At 48.0% G+C, this 17,666-nt stretch overlaps 1 protein-coding gene across 2 annotated transcripts in view; it reads right to left on the bottom strand.

The window, feature by feature from the left end:
* The window catches only part of MECP2 (methyl-CpG binding protein 2), a 207,894-nt gene that overhangs the window by 68,120 nt on the left and 122,108 nt on the right, over positions 1 to 17,666 (bottom strand). The gene's annotated exons all lie outside the window — the stretch shown is intronic.

Below are 17,666 nucleotides of genomic sequence, written 5' to 3'. Positions count from 1 at the left end.
TCCGAGAATGCTGTTCGTACTTGTTAGACCCCTCGATGGCCCAAATAGGCAGGAGTCAACTTTTGCAAATAAATAGAAACCAAACTGGGGCTCTCACCAAGCAAGGATGAGAAAAGGCATGCCATTTTTTTTTAATACTGCAAGCCGCTCTCTCCAGACCTAACAAGAGGGATAGTTGCAGGTAAAAAAAAGGGCACACCTTTTCCCAGCTCCAGCAGGCTAGATGGACTCATCAACGCACGAAACTGCCTTATACGGAACACCTGGCCCATCAACGTCGGTACTGCCTACTCAGTCTGGCAGCCGCTTTTTGGGCTCTCAGGTGGAGGTCTTTCCCATCACCTGGGCCTTTTCATTGCAGATGCCGGGATCGAACCTGGGACCTCTTGCGCGCCAAGCAGAGGCTCTTCCACTGACTCATGGCCCCTCCCCTAAAGAAGTGCTTCATTCCTGGACACACATTCTTGGCCCATCAAAGATGGTATGGTCTACCCCAGGGGTCTGCAACCTGTGGCTCTCCAGATGTTCATGGACTACAAATCCCATCGGCCCATGCCACCATGGCCAATTGGCCATGCTGGCAGGGGCTGATGGGATTTGTAGTCCATGAACATCTGGAGAGCCACAGGTTGCAGACCCTTGATCTACCGGCAGCCACTCTCCAACGTTTGAGGCAGAGAGGTCTTCCCCATTACCTGGTCCTTTTAACTGGAGATGCTGGGCACTGAACCAGAGATTTTCTGAGTGCCAAGCAGATGCTCGGCCACTGAGCCACAGCCCTTTCCTGGACAGGCAACCTGGTACTCACCCAGCCCAGCCCACTTTTGAAAAACACTTGGTGAGTAGCAGGGAAAGGTGGTGTCAGGCACCCCGGCACTCACGGGCACTACGCTGGGGATCTCTGACCGACACTAACTCAACACTGAGTCTATCTGCATTTAACACCACGACAGGGTCTTCAGCTCTTGACCTGGAAAAACCTAAACCTCTCTCCTCCATTTTTTGGTAACGTCTAACCTGACAAAAGAGTTCTGCTGAGCTCAAAAACTTGCCCAATGCTTTGTGCTATTTTGGTTGGCTGCTAATAAAAAGTATGAAGTGGATTTTTTTCTTCTTGATTTGCTATCACTCCCGTTGTGTGTCTTTGTGTCACCAGCCTACGGCCAGTCCCATCTGGAAAGGTTGAAGGCTGCTGAGCCGAGGGAGGCCAGTGTGCCTAAAGGTGCCCAGAAAGTCCACAGCGGAGATGAGATTTGAACCAGGGACTGGCCAGCTCACATTCTTGAACACAGCACTATACCACAGAGCGCACGGGCAATTTTAGGAGTATTGCAAAAGTCAGAAATAGCAGGGACTGAGAAAGGATACTGGATGGGGCAGTGCAATGATTTCAAATCATAGAATCACAAAGTTGGAAGAGACCCCCAAGGGCCATCCAGTCCAACCCCCTACCATGCAGGAACACACCATCAAAGCACTCCCGACAGATGGCCATCCAGCCTCTCTTTAAAAACCTTCAAAGAAGGAGGCTCCACCACACTCCGAGGCAGTGCATTCCACTGCCAAACAGCCCTGACAGTCAGGAAGTTCTTCTTGATGTTTAGACGGAATCTCTTAAACATGTTGTGTTCTTTAAAATGAGAGATAAGTTGTAGAAGGAAGCGGGGGGGGGGGTGAAAGGGGGATGAGAGAGAGGAAGGGGACTTGTTATCACTGGAGGGTGACTGCGAAGGGTCTGTGCTAAACTTATAGATGTGACAAGATCGGGCTGTACCACATCATTCCATGTTCCCGCTAGGCCCATACCTGTTCCATAAGGTGGGTAGGAGGAGGTAAAGGTGAGCTGCTTCGGGCATCACTGCTGATGTGGCTGCTATGAGGGGGATCTGGCAGAGATCGTGATGGCCAGGAGGATTCTGTAGGAAGGGATAATTGAATAGGGATGCCATTATGGTCAAAACAGCAGAACAAGCATTTCAGTATTGGGTCCCAAGGGATGGTGGTAGAAAAACAAAACAATCCTCCCCCCCACCCTGCACAAGTATACAAAACATTTTGAAAAGCTTACAGAAAATGCCTGAAAGATTGTAAAAATTGGAACAATGTCATTCTCAGGAAATTCTAAGCAACCTACAATTGTCTGGAATTAGCAACACAGGTATGAGAGGTGGGAACTATCCATACAGCACACTAGAGTACTTCAACCGGGCTTTGGGGGAGGGTCCCTGAGGCACTGGATAGGCACAGAATTCAATATCCTGAAAATGTGAGTTTTCATTTTTATGAAAAACCTATGTTCGAGCCCCTACAATTGGCAAGACAGAGCCAAAAATATGTTAGTAATGCTTGGGGAATATTCAGATGTCAGCACACATGTGGATGGACAAACACAGAAACCTCCAGCACCGTGGTGGCGAACCTTTGGCACTCCAGATGTTATGGACTACAATCCCCATCAGCCCCTGCCAGCATGGCCAATTGGCCATGCTGGCAGGAGCTGATGGGGATTGTAGTCCATAACATCTGGAGTGCCAAAGGTTCGCCACCACTGCTCTAGCACCTTCAGTGTCTTCCTGGTGTCTTCCTGGTGTACCATTCCCTGCTAAAAGAACAATCAGGATTTTGAAAAAGGCAGCTGACGTGTGTCGGAGTGCACAAGCTAATCTGGTTCACCAGATAAGCCTCCACAGCTCAAGCGGCAGAGCGGGGAATCAAACCTGGTTCTACCGATTAGAGCGCACCTGGTCTTAACTACTACGCCAGTGATGGCGAACCTATGGCACGGGTGCCAGAGGTGGCACTCAGAGCCCTCTCTGTGGGCGCGCGTGCACAGAGTTTGTCATGTGGGGGGGAAATCGCCCCCCCCCACACACATCTAGGCTGGCCTGGGCCGCTGAACTTGATGTGCGTGCACCACAGCGAGGAGGGAGGCTGGCGGGCCTCGTGCCTGTGCTCCAGAGGGCTGCTGCCCCGGGGGGTGGGGGGGTGGGGCAAGAGGCGGCAAAGATGCTAGAGAGGCACAGAGCGGCGCATGTGGGACTTGCCGGAGGCTACAGCAGGCTGGCCCCTGCTTGAGGGGGTTATTCAGGTTAAATTGCCGCGTTGGCACTTTGCGATAAATAAGTGGGTTTTGAATTGCAATTTGGGCACTCAGTCTCGAAAAGGTTCGCCATCACTGTACTACGCCATGCTGGTGTTGGAAGCAGAACACTGAACTGGTATTCTACTAGTCTCTTCTAAAAAAGGGTTTAGAACAGGTTAGAACAGGTTAGCGTGCGCAGCACTTCATGGGACACATACATGTTTCAGTCTGCTTTCCTCAAAGGAATTCCAAAGTGCTGGTGAGCACCTCACGTGGTCCCCTATCATTTATAGATGTCCCTCCCAATGAAGCCGGCCTGCCTGAGAGGTAAATGCCAAGTTGCGAGACGTTTTCTTCCCTTCCTTTCCCCAATAAGCAGAAGCTGTTCTGGACGATGTGGAGCGAAGGAGGGAAAGAGTAGAAAGTCACAGTCGGTGGGCTTGTAAAAAGAAAAGGAGAAGGCTAATGGAAAATGGTGCTAACGGGAGTATTTTGCTCATCTCATCCGCTCTCAAGATGCCTTGTGGGAAAACGAGGAGATTTTAACACCCATGAAGCATTAGCGGCCTGTTCTCCCAACTCGTCGCTTTGAAATTAAGAACATAAGAACAAGCCAGCTGGATCAGACCAGAGTCCATCTAGTCCAGCTCTCTGCTACTCACAGTGGCCCACCAGGTGCCTTTGGGAGCTCACGTGCAGGATGTGAAAGCAATGGCCTTCTGCTGCTGCTGCTCCCGAGCACCTGGACTGTTAAGGCATGAAATTGAAACAGCAAAAACACTGCGACCCCCTGCCTTCCACAGCTGCACCAATGCCACGAAGCTCGTTCGTGGCCATTTTAATTTGGATTCACTGGCAAGGCAGACAACAGGAGAGTCTGGCTGCTCGCCCAATTTGCTCTTATCATAAATCGAATCTTAAATTTTAAATCGAGAGGTGGGATATCAGTTTTGTAACATGATGTCCACTTTTTCTATGGAGCCTTTGACTGACACGCTGATGGCTGAACGAGACGTAATGACATCCACCTGGGATGGAAAGACAAGAAATTCCTGTTCTCTCCTGGAGGCAATCTTTGCTTTTCACAGACAACCCCTTTATTATTTATGTGGTAATGTTGAGCTTGGTAGTGTGATGAACAGCTACACGGCACAAACTTGGAAATGGAGATGCCCCCCATCTCCCCCCAGCTGCCCCACAAGCACTTCCTCTCTACTACTGCTAGAGCTCCAGTTTTCAAAGGTAGCAGAAAGCTGCTTGTCTGTTCAACCACCACCGAAGGCACCGTTGGCTTAGCTTTCAAGACTGGACTTCTGTGGCTCTTTTGAAAGAAGAAAATCCCAAACTTGAAACGACAGCTAAGAGCATAAGAATCTAAAAAGAGTCCTGCTGGATTGACCAGTGAGGGTCCATCTAGTCCAGCATCCCACCTCACACAGTGGCCAACCGGTTCCTTTGGAGGCCCAGTAAGCAGGGCATAGAGGCTTTCATAAGAACTTAAGAAGACCCCTGAAGGATTAGATGGATGGTCTATCTAGTCCAGCATCCCACCTCACACAGTGGCCAACCGGTTCCTTTGGAGGCCCAGCAAGCAGAGCATAGAGGCTGAGGCCTTCATAAGAACTTAAGAAGACCCCTGAAGGATTAGATGGATGGTCTATCTAGTCCAGCATCCCACCTCACACAGTGGCCAGCCAGTTCCTTTGGAGGCCCAGACAGGGCATAGAGGCTGAGGCCTTCATAAGAACTTAAGAAGACCCCTGAAGGATTAGATGGATGGTCTATCTAGTCCAGCATCCCACCTCACACAGTGGCCAACCAGTTCCTTTGGAGGCCCAGACAAGGCATAGAGGCTGAGGCCTTCATAAGAACTTAAGAAGACCCCTGAAGGATTAGATGGATGGTCTATCTAGTCTAGCATCCTAGCTCACACAGTGGCCAGCCAGCTCCTCTGGAGGCCCAAGAAACAGGGCATAGAGGCTGAGGCCTTCCTCTGATAAGAACCCAAGAAGAGCTCTGCTGGATCAAACTAGTGAGGGTCCATCTAGTCCGGCATCCCACCTCACACAGTAGCCAACCAGTTCCTCTGGAGGGCCAACAACAGGGCACAGAGGCCAAGGACTTCCCTTGAGATGCTTCCTGGCTGATAGAGCTTTGGAGGTTGACTGCCTCTGGACATGGAAGTTTACTTTAATACACCACTGAAGTTGCTTAGCTTCCCCTCTTGTTGCTTGGGTTCTTCCCACGTCCTTTCTCACTCTCAGCATTTAGACCATTACCTTTTCAGGCAAGAACATGTTTGTGTTGTGGCATCGCACTGTAATGCACTAAACAACTGCAAAAACACTGCAAAGGGGGGGGGGGACCAGTCGTTTAGTCATCTGTGGGGAGCAAAAATCCCCCCAGGAGTGTAAGGAAGAAATTTCTGGTAAGAATAATGGATGAGGATACGTTTTCTCTTTCTTTTTCCATCCAGGGTTGTACAAGTGCCACAGATGATTTATGTGTTGGGGCAGGTCTACTAGGCCAGGGGTCTGCAACCTGCGGCTCTCCATGCTGGCAGGGGCTGATGGGTATTGTAGTTCATCAGGGACGTAGGTATAGATTTTTTAGGGGGGATTCAGGGGTGGGGCCAGGCCCCCACCCGCCCCTGGGGGCTTAGCCACGCCTCCCCAAGCTCTGCCCCCAGCCTCAGTGCTTATAAAAGCAGCTCTCCTGAGGCTGGGGATGGCAGACTCCCCTGCCCCCCCTCCCCCACCAGCTGGGCTCCCAGCCGGCAGGTGGCAGCCCCTTCTGCCCCCCCTCCCTCTGAGCAGAGGTGTAGCTAAGGAACATGGAGTCCGGTGCAAAATCCGAGTTTTGCGCCCCCCCTCCCCAATGGGTGGCCGCTGTGATGCTGGAATCCACCTCCAAGCAGCATCACCTTCAATGGGGTTTAAACTAGGAAGCCCAAACTCTCCTTTTAAATCCACCTTAAAGGGGGAATCTGGCTTCCCCAGTTAAAACAACATTGAAAGTGGTTTGGGGTGGATTATCCCCCACCCCGAAACAGCATCACTTTCAATGTTTAAACTGGGGACCTCAGATTCTCCCTTTAAATCCATGCGGAAGGGGGTGGATTTAAAGGTAGAATCTGGGGACATTTGGGGGGTGCCTGCTGTCAGGGGTGCAATTGTTAAGCTAGCAGCACCAAAATTTCAAGGTACCTTTAGGAGACTCTCCTAATGATACCACCCAGGTTTGGTGAAGTTTGGTTCAGGTGGTCCAAAGTTATGGACCCTCAAAGGTGTAGCCCCATCTTCTATTAGCTCCCATTGGAAACAATGGGGGATGGGGGCACCCCCTTTGGGGAGTCCATAGCTTTGGACCCCCTTGACCAAACTTCACAAAACCTGGGTGGTATCAGTAAGAGACTCTCCTGATGATACCACGCAGGTTTGGCGAAGTTTGGTCAAGGGGGTCCAAGGTTATGGACCCTCAAAGGTGTAGCCCCATCTTCTATTAGCTCCCATTGGAAACAATGGGGGATGGGGCACCCACTTTGGGAGTCCATAACTTTGGACCCCCTGAACCAAACCTCACCAAACCTGGGTGGTATCAGTAAGAGACTCTCCTGATGATACCACGCAGGTTTCAAGGAAAGCTTCATGGCTGACCAGGGGTCCAAAGTTATGGACCCTCAAAGGTGTAGCCCCCATCTTCTATTATCTCCCATTGGAAACAATGGGGGATGGGGGCACCCCCTTTGGGAGTCCATAGCTTTGGACCCCCTTGACCAAACCTCACCAAACCTGGGTGGTATCAGTAAGAGACTCTCCTGATGATACCACGCAGGTTTGGCGAAGTTTGGTTCAGGGGGTCCAAGGTTATGGACCCTCAAAGGTGTAGCCCCCATCTTCTATTATCTCCCATTGGAAACAATGGGGGATGGGGGCACCCCCTTTGGGAGTCCATAGCTTTGGACCCCCTTGACCAAACTTCACAAAACCTGGGTGGTATCAGTAAGAGACTCTCCTGATGATACCATGGTTTGTAGCTTGAGGAAAGACTGGGGGTCCAAGGTTATGGACCCTCAAAGGTGAAGCCCCATCTTCTATTAGCTCCCATTGGAAACAATGGGGGATGGGGCACCCACTTTGGGAATCCATAACTTTGGACCCCCTGAACCAAACCTCACCAAACCTGGGTAGTAACATCAGGAGAGTTCCCCAACAAATCCCTGAAATTTTGGTATTGCTAGCCTAAAAAATGCGCCCCCTGCAGGCCAAAAACCGAGAAAAAACACTAAAAAATACAAAAATGCACAAACGGGGCGGCGGCACTTCGGACATGTAATGGGGGGGTTTGAACCCGAGAACCCCCTCTTACCTACATCTTGTAGTCCATGTACATCTGGAGAGCCACAGGTTGTAGACCCCTGTACTAGGCTAATAAAATGCCGCTCTGTGAACAGCTGACTAAAAACCAATAATTTAAGAAGCCAAGGCAGGAGCATTTATTCATTTAAAGGTTATATACTCCCTTTCCAAAGCAAATGACTTGAGCATGTTCAGATCTATTAAAGAACACATAAAAAGGCACTGCAGAGCAATTAAAGGGCTTCTATGTTTCCTCAGACAAACATAATTAAACGCAACTGCACAGGTTTACTCAAGAATGGAAGCACTTAAAAGCCCAACCCATGAACATAAATGTTCACACCGAAGCCCTTGAGACGTAAAGCTCTATTCAAACATCGCACCACACAGCCATTCGAGCTTCCTAACGTACAAGAACCGAAACATGATTTAGAGCCACGGCGGCCTAATTTCGGCTTTCTGCCTCCTGAACTTTGGAAATTTAATACAGAACGCAGCAGCTTCTTGGAGGCAGAATGGAATCTTCCCAGATTAAGCGGAGGGAACATGCCATTTTTAAAATTCCTTGATGCAAGAATTGAATCAAAACTACTAAATGGACATCTCTGAAAAGCTATCCCATAATTGTCCACTACAGAGACATTCCTCTACTAAAGGGCAACAGACGTCTTTGAGACAAGGAGAGGAGTCATTACCTTCAAAATCCTTTCTATACTTGGGATTCCATGATTAAATGACCAAATTGCTTTAGTAGGAAAGAGACCAAATACAAAATGGCTGGTTGCCCTAATATATGCTCATCTCTGAGAAGCTTCAGATAAATTCATGGATTCACAGCCCATCGGCCCCTGTAGGCACATGGCAGGGGCTGATGGGAATTGTAGTCCATGAACATCTGAAGCACCAGAGTTGGACATCCCTGCCCTAACAGAACAACACACAAAGAAAAAGAGCTAACCCAAATAATTTAACTGGTTCAAACTGCAGCACCTTGGGTTTTGACTGGTCTTCCCTTGGGTTAGAAAGCATACATGGGCTTCTAGGACATGTCTGGCCAGAAGCTGATGTGTTGGTTTCATCCTTTAAAGCAGTCTTAGATCACAGTATCAGAAAGACAGTTTTTGTACAGGCCTGCTCATGCTTACTGATCTTCAACAGACGGTTTGCTCTGGGCACCCCTGCCAAAATGACAGGAAGTGAGATGGCTACAGGGACAGTGCCTCCTTGGTAGTGGTACCGTGTGTATGGAATAGCCCTCTCCAAGACATTTGACTGGAACCAGCGGCATAGCACCAAGGGGACATGGGGGCGCGCAATGCACCGGGGCGCGGACCCCTGTGGGGGTGTGGTATGGGCGTTCTGGGGCGTGGGTGCACAGGGGCGAAGGGCGTACATGTGCCCCGGGCTCAGTTCCCCCTCACTCCGCCCCCGACTGGAACCAACTCTTTGGCACCAAGTGAAGATATTTTTTGTTTCATCTGACTTTACCTTAGCTGTTAGAGGAAGACCACCTCCATAAATGGGAAACTTGGACCCCTGTTGGACTACTGGAAATAACTTTCTGGAATTGTTTGTTGTCTTCTGACCCAGACGTTATTGAACTGGATGCTGCCGTGCACTTGACTGCACGGCCGTTAGTGATATTCAGATTTGGGGCATGACTGCTGCTTGCCAGGTACCCACTAATGGCAGACAAACTCCTGGCAACGATGGCTGCTTCCCGCTAATGCTGAGCTGATCGATTGGGAGAAGTGGGTTAACCATAAGGGGGGGGGGGGCAACAATGGCCACTGCATGATGATGTCACTTCCTGAGTGACCTCAAAACACTAGCACTGCGCCAGGGTGACTGATCAAAGAGATTCACACACTTGACTCAGGCAGCCGGGTATTCACTACCAGATATGGTGATTGCAAGTAGCGTAGATGGTTACAGCCCAGTGACAATGATGATCATAAGAAACTTACATATTAAGAGGCAGTCTACCTCTGAATAACAAATGCTGGCAACAAGCTCAGGAGAGACATCACCTTCATGTCCTGCTTGAGCGATCCCCAAAAGTCCCTCTGATTGGCCACTCTTGAGTCCAACAGTCGAACTAGATGACTCCGCATCTGATCTGGGAAGGCGTGCTGCAGCCATTAAAATAAAAAAAGATGGCTGCCTTCAGAAAGAGGGATGGCTAAGATATCCTCCATGCCAGGGGTCCCCAACCTCTTCAGCCCAAGGGTGCCTTTGAAATTCTGACAGAGGGCAGAGGGCACAACTACAAAAGGGCAGGCAGAAAGATTATAGAGAACTTCAACAGTTCCTTGTTAACGTTTTGGGCAGAAGCTAGCTTTTATCTGCAGTCAGAAGCCCTGCTAGGCAAAAGTCTCACTGGCACTCCTTCCCATTCTAATAGCACTAGGCAGGTACCAGGGAAGGTACTGGAAAGTCGCAAGATACCCACGGAACAGACAGGTGCAGAAAAATGGCAAGGAGTCAGAACACCCTCCATTTAAAGACAGAATGTCCAACAAGGCTCCATGTCTCTACTTTAAGGGTCAGACGGCCCGGTTGCAGAAAGCTGGGGTCCAGCCCGAACCACTCCACGCTGAATGTTCCTTCACACCAAAAGATTCACTGCACTGAGAAAGCTAGTGTCAGGGACTCAGCTTCTCATCTAACTTCTTTCCCACCTGCTAGTTTTCGACAAACGGGGGATTCAAAACTAATTTTGTTATCTGATTCTTGGACTCGCTGGCTGTCTCACCTTAACACAAGGAACTGAAATGGATGCTGTCCTGCATATTCAAGTGAAAATGAAGAAAATTTGTACCCACAGGCTAACAATGAAAACTTCAAAAAATAGTTCTCCCACTGGAGTAGCTTTTTACTTTTAAGTAACCCAAATAAATTTATATTTTTACAAACAGTGACCAAACGTTTTGGAAAATTGTTTTCATTCTCCCATTGGAGTAATATATATAAACAAAAGCTAGAACGGCACGGCAAAGTAATCTTAAGGTAAATATATAACAGCTAGCCAGATTCTAGATAATTAACCAACTGGCCTCGTTAAACTTCACGGCTGTTAAAGGCAGGTCAGGGTTTTTCAAATACAATAATGGTTACAATCAGTGAGGACAACACTCTGCAATTGGTTTGTTCTTATGCCTCTCGAAATGTCCTCCTGCATATTCAAGACATACCTACTCTTTGTTGGAAACATAATTTTTTAAAGGTACCGGTGTGCTTCGTTTGGTGTACTGTCAAAGGCTTTGACAGCTGGAAGCAACTGGTTGTTGTGGGTTTTCTGGGCTGTGTGGCCGTGGCCTGGTCGTTTTCACTTTTAAGTTTAGAAACAGTTGCTTCATTTGCATAATTCATTAAGTGTTTCCCTGCATAATCCTACTTTTGCGGGTCACAGAACAGTGCAGCGAGACATCTGGCTTTAAAACACCCTTCCCTTCCCACAAGGAGCTATCTCAGTCTGTTCTTTGAGTGAAAGGCTCCTATAATGGTACTGGCAGGGGATGACCAAAGAACTACCATATCTCTGGCTAGGTTTATGTTCCCTGCAATGAAATATGGGCAGATCTGTATAATCTACTCAAATTCTAATTCTTACATTATTAGATATATTAAGATAAATGACATATGCTGAGATGTTACATGGGTAATTCATTTAATTAAAAAATGTTTTTTCCCTGTTTCTGAATGAGCTGTGGGCCCTAATCAAGACTGAGAATTCACCGGTCCTATCCAGATTTCAGTGCCTGTCTTCACAGCTAGTAACAGAGTTTTGCATTTATGAAAGGGGTCCTCAGGAAACTGAATTCTGCAGCTGGACCAGGCTTCTGCAATTTTTCAGGCACAATTCATGGAACTTTGAAAGGCACAAGGCCCAGTTGAAGAGTACAAATAAGGAAAAGCCAGGAATGTGCCCAACCTCCAATTCCACTACCTTGAAACCTCACGATTAAGAGTAACTTAGAGACGAGGTACTTCAGAGGGAGAGAAACATTTAGCCTTTAAGACCTGTAGAAGGACGGCAGAGCGGGGGGGTGGGGGGGGGGGAGAAGGACAATCTCTCCTATGGCTACTCCTTGCCACGAGACACATGTCGTTTTACCTGCAGCAGGTGGGGAAGCTCCCTTCTGGGGTTCCCAAGTGGAAGTCTTCCCTCTGCTGCCAGGCCCACCAGGATCCGGAGTGGGTGGAGGATCACAGGAGGCAGACAGAATGTGAGAGGGTGACGGAGTGGGCTTTGGGCAGAGTGCTGGTGGTTGCCCTACAAAAGAACAGAAAGAAACAGCATTTGAAGGCGGTCTCTCGGCAGCAAAGCATGAGGTGCCAGGGGCTGCTGGATGACTTCTCTTAGCGAGCAAAGGTCCGACATGGGGTCCCAACGTGGTGCCCACATGGACTATGCAGTTTGTTGACCGCTGGGGCCCACCAAGTGTTTTTAGAAAGTGGGTGTGGCCAGGAAGGGCTTTTGCCCAGCAGGGTGTCTCTGGCCCCTTCCACACGGAGGCAGAAGGGGTTGGGTCGGCGTAATCCACGCCGACCTGACGACGCTGGGACCGTCCGCATGGACGGTCCCAGAACCGGCTGGGACGACGGCACTGCGGAGCGCCGTTGCCTGGCCGACCCGGCTTGTCCCCGGCCCCGCGCGCCTGCTTGAGCGTCGCAGGGCAGGGGGGCGTGTCTCCAGGCCTCGGCGACGCACCAGGGGGCCGGGGACCAGGTAAGTGAAGGTTGGGAGTGGGAGGGCGCCTTGGAGCCGCTGCCGTTCGCACGGCAGCGGCTCCAAGCCGGCATTTCCCAACAACCTCGCTCCCTGAGCGAGGTTGGGAAATGCCGGCTTCGCGCCGGTCAGGCGACGTGAGGGCGGCACGGCTGCGCAGCAGCTGCGCCCCCTGTGCAAATGGCTCCCTGGGGACGGCGTTTTTGCCATCCCCAGGGCGCCATAAAACGCCCGTGCGGAAAGGGCCTCTGATTGGCTGTGTATACAGGGAAGACAGTAAAATAAAAATTGCAATGTTTAGACTCTATGATTTCAACAAGATCTGTGGAATTATGCAGTCGGTACTTTTCTTTTTGATGGTACATATCATACAGAATTTCCTGACAACTGCAGGAAACACGATAGGTTTCCTTTTGCCAGGTTGGCGGAGCAGTCCTAGCTACGGGCTCGTGCAACTGTCTTTTCTTTTCACGTGTTATTCTTCCAACACGACACAGCTGTACAATGTTTTCCATCTTGCTCGCCTTCCATTTTCAAGAGTTGATTTCAGTTTTCTATAGAAAACTAATTTAGTATGATTTGTTAAAAATGTTGCAGCCTGCTTTCAACAAAAAGTACAAAAATAAGGCACAGTAAAGTCATAAATAATACAGTGAGCCCTAAAACACGAAGCTGCCCTTATGCTGCATCTGACTGACAGCTCATCACGGTCAAAAACTGTCTACTCAGATTGCCAACAGCTCTCTGGGTTCTCAGTTAAAGGGCCTTTCTCGTCTCCTGACTGGTCCTTTCCATCGAAGATGCCGGGGATTGAACTTGGGACCTTCTGGTTACCAAGGGGATACTCTACCACTGCACCTCCACTAAACACCATTTGCTCAAAACATTAGAAATGCAGCACCATATACTTTTAAAAAAAATTCATGCCTGCCCAAATAGAACAGCTTAGTTAAGAACATAAGAACAAGCCAGCTGGATCAGACCAGAGTCCATCTAGTCCAGCTCTCTGCTACTCGCAGTGGCCCACCAGGTGCCTTTGGGAGCTCACATGCAGGATGTGAAAGCAATGGCCTTCTGCGGCTGTTGCTCCCGAGCACCTGGTCTGCTAAGGCATTTGCAATCTCAGATCAAAGAGGATCAAGATTGGTAGCCATAAATCGACTTCTCCTCCATAAATCTGTCCAAGCCCCTTTTAAAGCTATCCAGGTTAGTGGCCATCACCACCTCCTGTGGCAGCATATTCCAAACACCAATCACACGTTGTGTGAAGAAGTGTTTCCTTTTATTAGTCCTAATTCTTCCCCCCAGCATTTTCAATGGATGCCCCCTGGTTCTAGTATTGTGAGAAAGAGAGAAAAATGTCTCTCTGTCAACATTTTCTACCCCATGCATAATTGTATAGACTTCGATCATATCCCCCCTCAGACGTCTCCTCTCCAAACTAAAGAGTCCCAAACGCTGCAGCCTCTCCTCATAAGGAAGGTGCTCCAGTCCCTCAATCATCCTCGTTGCCCTTCTCTGCCCTTTTTCTATCTCTTCGATATCCCATCTACCATATTCACACATACCACTGGAGGTGCAGTGGTAGTTGCCCATCTACCATATCCACAAAAGCAAGGCTGAATGGATTTCCATTTGAAAACCTTCGCAATTGGCTCACGGGGGTTCCTTATTCTCTCAGACTACGCCCTTGTGACCCTCAGGCTATCAAAACCTAACCACGTATTCTTCTTTTCTGCAAGTTTATCATCGTGAGAATCAAGAGGATTTTTCCTCTATTGTCAAAACCTCTGGACAACAATATGTATCCTGCTAGCCAGAGATCCTTATGAAACTGAGTTTGATAAGCGGGGAGGCCAAAACTGACACTACGGGAAGTGTCCAATGACTGAGAGACGGTTGTCTCCTGCCCCGCTTTTGAAATCGTACTTCAGAGGAAGGATAAAGGCAGTAAGACACACAATTGACTCCCTTTCCCCAATCACTTTGATTCTTCCTAAGCTCTTGATCAGGACCCAATTGGGGCAGGGGGAGAATTGGGGGATGGGGGAGCAGCGGGTGCCAAGAAGCACCCCCCCCCCCCCCCACCCCCCCCCATGCTGACTTGTTTCCCTCTCTTATAGATCATTAAACGTTATCAGTTTCTACTGTAGATCAAGGGGGACCACTTCCTTCTTTATCTTGCCTATGTCTGAGCTGTAGCCTCTGAACTCACTTCAAGGGAACCTCCAGAAGATCACACTGCAGTAGTCCAGTCTGGATGTAGCTAAGGCATGGATCGCAGTGAATGAAAGTCCTTCAGACTCACACCTTAAACTACTACATGCTTTCATGGTGCCTCTCTTTTGCGCAGACATGCGAACGCTTGGTTGATTTATTAATATTTGCCTGGTTCTGGCCAAACAATCCTAACTTGGCAACCTATTGGCAGTGCCCAGATGACAGGGATACCCCGCTGGCAAATCTCTCCACCCTCTGCATACAGATGGATTCCTGGCCTTATCTCAGCCTTATCCTCCAGCAGTTCTAACTGGCTGGTTGACTGGCCATGGTGCCGTGGTGCGAGAACAACACCACAAACACTACAGGCACAGCTTTTGAAATGGCCTCACTTCCCTTCTTCAACAGTGCAGTCAAACCAGCTCTTCCTGATGGGGACTAATAAGATGTGTGAAGCGAGAAAGCCGATTAAGGTCTTCCCGATGCTTTCCAAAGCAAGATGAAGAAACGTTCCTTTCTATTGTCAACTGATCAAACTGGAAACCATATGCTCCCTTCCACACCTGAAGGAAAAAAGAGCGCAGCGACCCCTTTCAAGACCAACCAAGTTTTATTCTTGGTATAAGCTTTGTATGCATGGAGCACCTTCCTTATGAGGAGAGGCTGCAGCGTTTGGGACTCTTTAGTTTGGAGAGGAGACATCTGAGGGGGGATATGATTGAAGTCTATACAATTATGCATGGGGTCGAAAATGTTGACAGGGAGAAATTTTTCTCTCTTTCTCACAATACTAGAACCAGGAGGCATTCATTGAAAATGCTGGGGGGAAGAATAAGGATTAACAAAAGGAAATATTTCTTCACGCAACACGTGATTGGTGTTTGGAATATGCTGCCACAGGAGGTGGTGATGGCCACTCACCTGGATAGCTTTAAAAAGGGCTTGGACAGATTCATGGAGGAGAAGTCGATCTATGGCTACCAATCTTGATCCTCCTTGATCTCAGATTGCAAATGCCTTAGCAGACCAGGTGCTCGGGAGCAGCAGCAGCAGCAGCAGAAGGCCATTGCTTTCACATCCTGCCTGTGAGCTCCCAAAGGCACCTGGTGGGCCACTGCAAGTAGAAGAGTGCTGGACTAGATGGACTCTGGTCTGATCCAGCAGGCTCTTTCTTCTGTTTCTTCTGTTCTTATGCATGCACGCTCCTTCAGGTACATGAAAGCGTATACCAAGAATAAAACTTTGTCGGTCTTAAAAGTGCAACGGGAAGCAAACTTTTTCCCCCCTGATTTTAATTTGGCTTTCATTGTCTGTGGTAAAAAAAATGGTAGTTAGTAGGAAGGAAAAGCTGAAGTTTTACACCAAGTGCTCGGTCACAGTGGCTTGACAAACTATATGTTCTTTATTAAATTTGGGGACATAAAAAAGAAAGCCAAGGACACCGGAGATGGCAACATAATAAAGGTGACCTCACACACACATGTGGGGGGAATTTCAAGACACAGAAGTTCTCATAAGATATCCTGAGGTAGTAAAAATTTTTTTACAAGTGTTACATTCCAAATGACCCCATCAGTTATTTTACTAGGACACTCAGAGAGCCGTCCTAAGCCAAGGCTGCTTATAATCCTGTCCAGGAGAGGCATTTTTGGGATTGCATTTAGAGACTGTTCTAAATCATTAGTGGTGGGGAAAATACTCATCCCAAAGACTTTCGACAATATGGGAGATTGTAGAAATTTTCAAATTGACAGAGCCCTTCGGGGATGGGCAGTATATCCAATTTGAAAAACAAACAAAAAAACTAACTAACTAACTAACTAACTAACTAACTAACTAACTAACTAACTAACTAACTAACTAACTAACTAACTAACTAACTAACTATATACCAGGGGTTCCTAACCTTCTTGACCCTGCGGGCAGCTTTGGAATTCTGATATAGTGTGGTGCCACAAGAGGCGGAGCCAAGCACAAATTGGCTGCCACAAGAGGCGGAGCTAGCTGTACAAACAGCTGGTGTAGCTTACCTTCAATCACACTTCCTTGAGCTGTGGTGACAGCAGCTGATGAAGAAACGTTTTAAAAAATCTGCACGGCCAATCAATCCTCCAATGGCCAATAAGATGGCTTGCTGGACAAAAGCCCCACCTGACCTCATCCACTTAAAACACTTGGCACTAGGAAAGGTATTGGTGGGCCACAGTGAGGATATCTGCTGTAGATACCACACTGGGGATACCAGCTGCAGACGCTTCCTGAGAAAGGGTCAAGAAGTCAGAATAGTGGGAAGGAGGGAGGAACATTCTTTTTCATAATCAAGCTAACTGGAGAATTATAATATAGAATATGAGAGGATACACTCAAATAACTGTGAATTAGTACTTTCTGCTAATAAGTATTTCAGTCATGTCTCAATATTCTAGAATGACGCAAAAACAATTTTTAAAAAGTAAAAGTCAGCACAATTTAACAGTAATTGTGAGGGATAGCCCACTTGCAAATCTGTAAATGAAATTGGTGCCAAGTACCATATTCGGCTTCCAGAGTTACACCTGGATAGTTCGGACTCAACTGTTACTCCTAAGAGCAATTCTGGGGGAGAAGGCAGGAAAAGGTAGCAGAATCCTTCCTTTCCACACATAACCAATGCTCAATACAGAATCATCAGCTTTTTGTTTGACTGGGGATGGGCATTGTTAAGACTGAAGAAACCAAAATAATTTTTTTTTCAGATTATTGTTCTAAATCAGATGGTATTTGTTGTTGACCAACTTCTAAGTCAAGCGATTACAGGGATGGGCATTTCATACAACCCATTTCAATCCTTCTATGAACAATCTCTGAAGAGCTCTGAAGCACTCTGGCCATTGAAACAGTGCTGTGATTCCCCCCCACCCAACATATGTTTTTCCACATATAGTTTTTCCCCCAGCTTTTTAAAAAAAACGTTCTTAAGATTATAGCACCATAGCAATTCAATGCATCTGAATGCCGAAGAACTGGTAAAGGGAGAAAGTGGTGTTCATGGCCGAGCCCCAGGAAGCCAACGGGGTGCAAGTTTACTTTACCTGAAAACGGGTTTTTTTAAATCCGTCAGCAACCAGGAGCCAACATGGTTGTGTCTGAAATGACTTCCCAATCCATTAGCAACCGGAATATGCCCTTATATTTCAATGGAATATAAGGGCAGTTTGAAAGGACCCCAAATTAGTTTAGATTTTAATATGCAAAGTCAATTAGCATGAGGGTAGGTTGCAGTTATTCCGCACTG

This window comes from Sphaerodactylus townsendi, linkage group LG03, assembly GCF_021028975.2.
Source record: "Sphaerodactylus townsendi isolate TG3544 linkage group LG03, MPM_Stown_v2.3, whole genome shotgun sequence".
Classification (NCBI taxonomy): Eukaryota; Metazoa; Chordata; class Lepidosauria; order Squamata; family Sphaerodactylidae; genus Sphaerodactylus; species Sphaerodactylus townsendi.
Note: the sequence above shows the minus strand (reverse complement) of the source record. Positions and strands in the feature narration are given on the sequence as shown.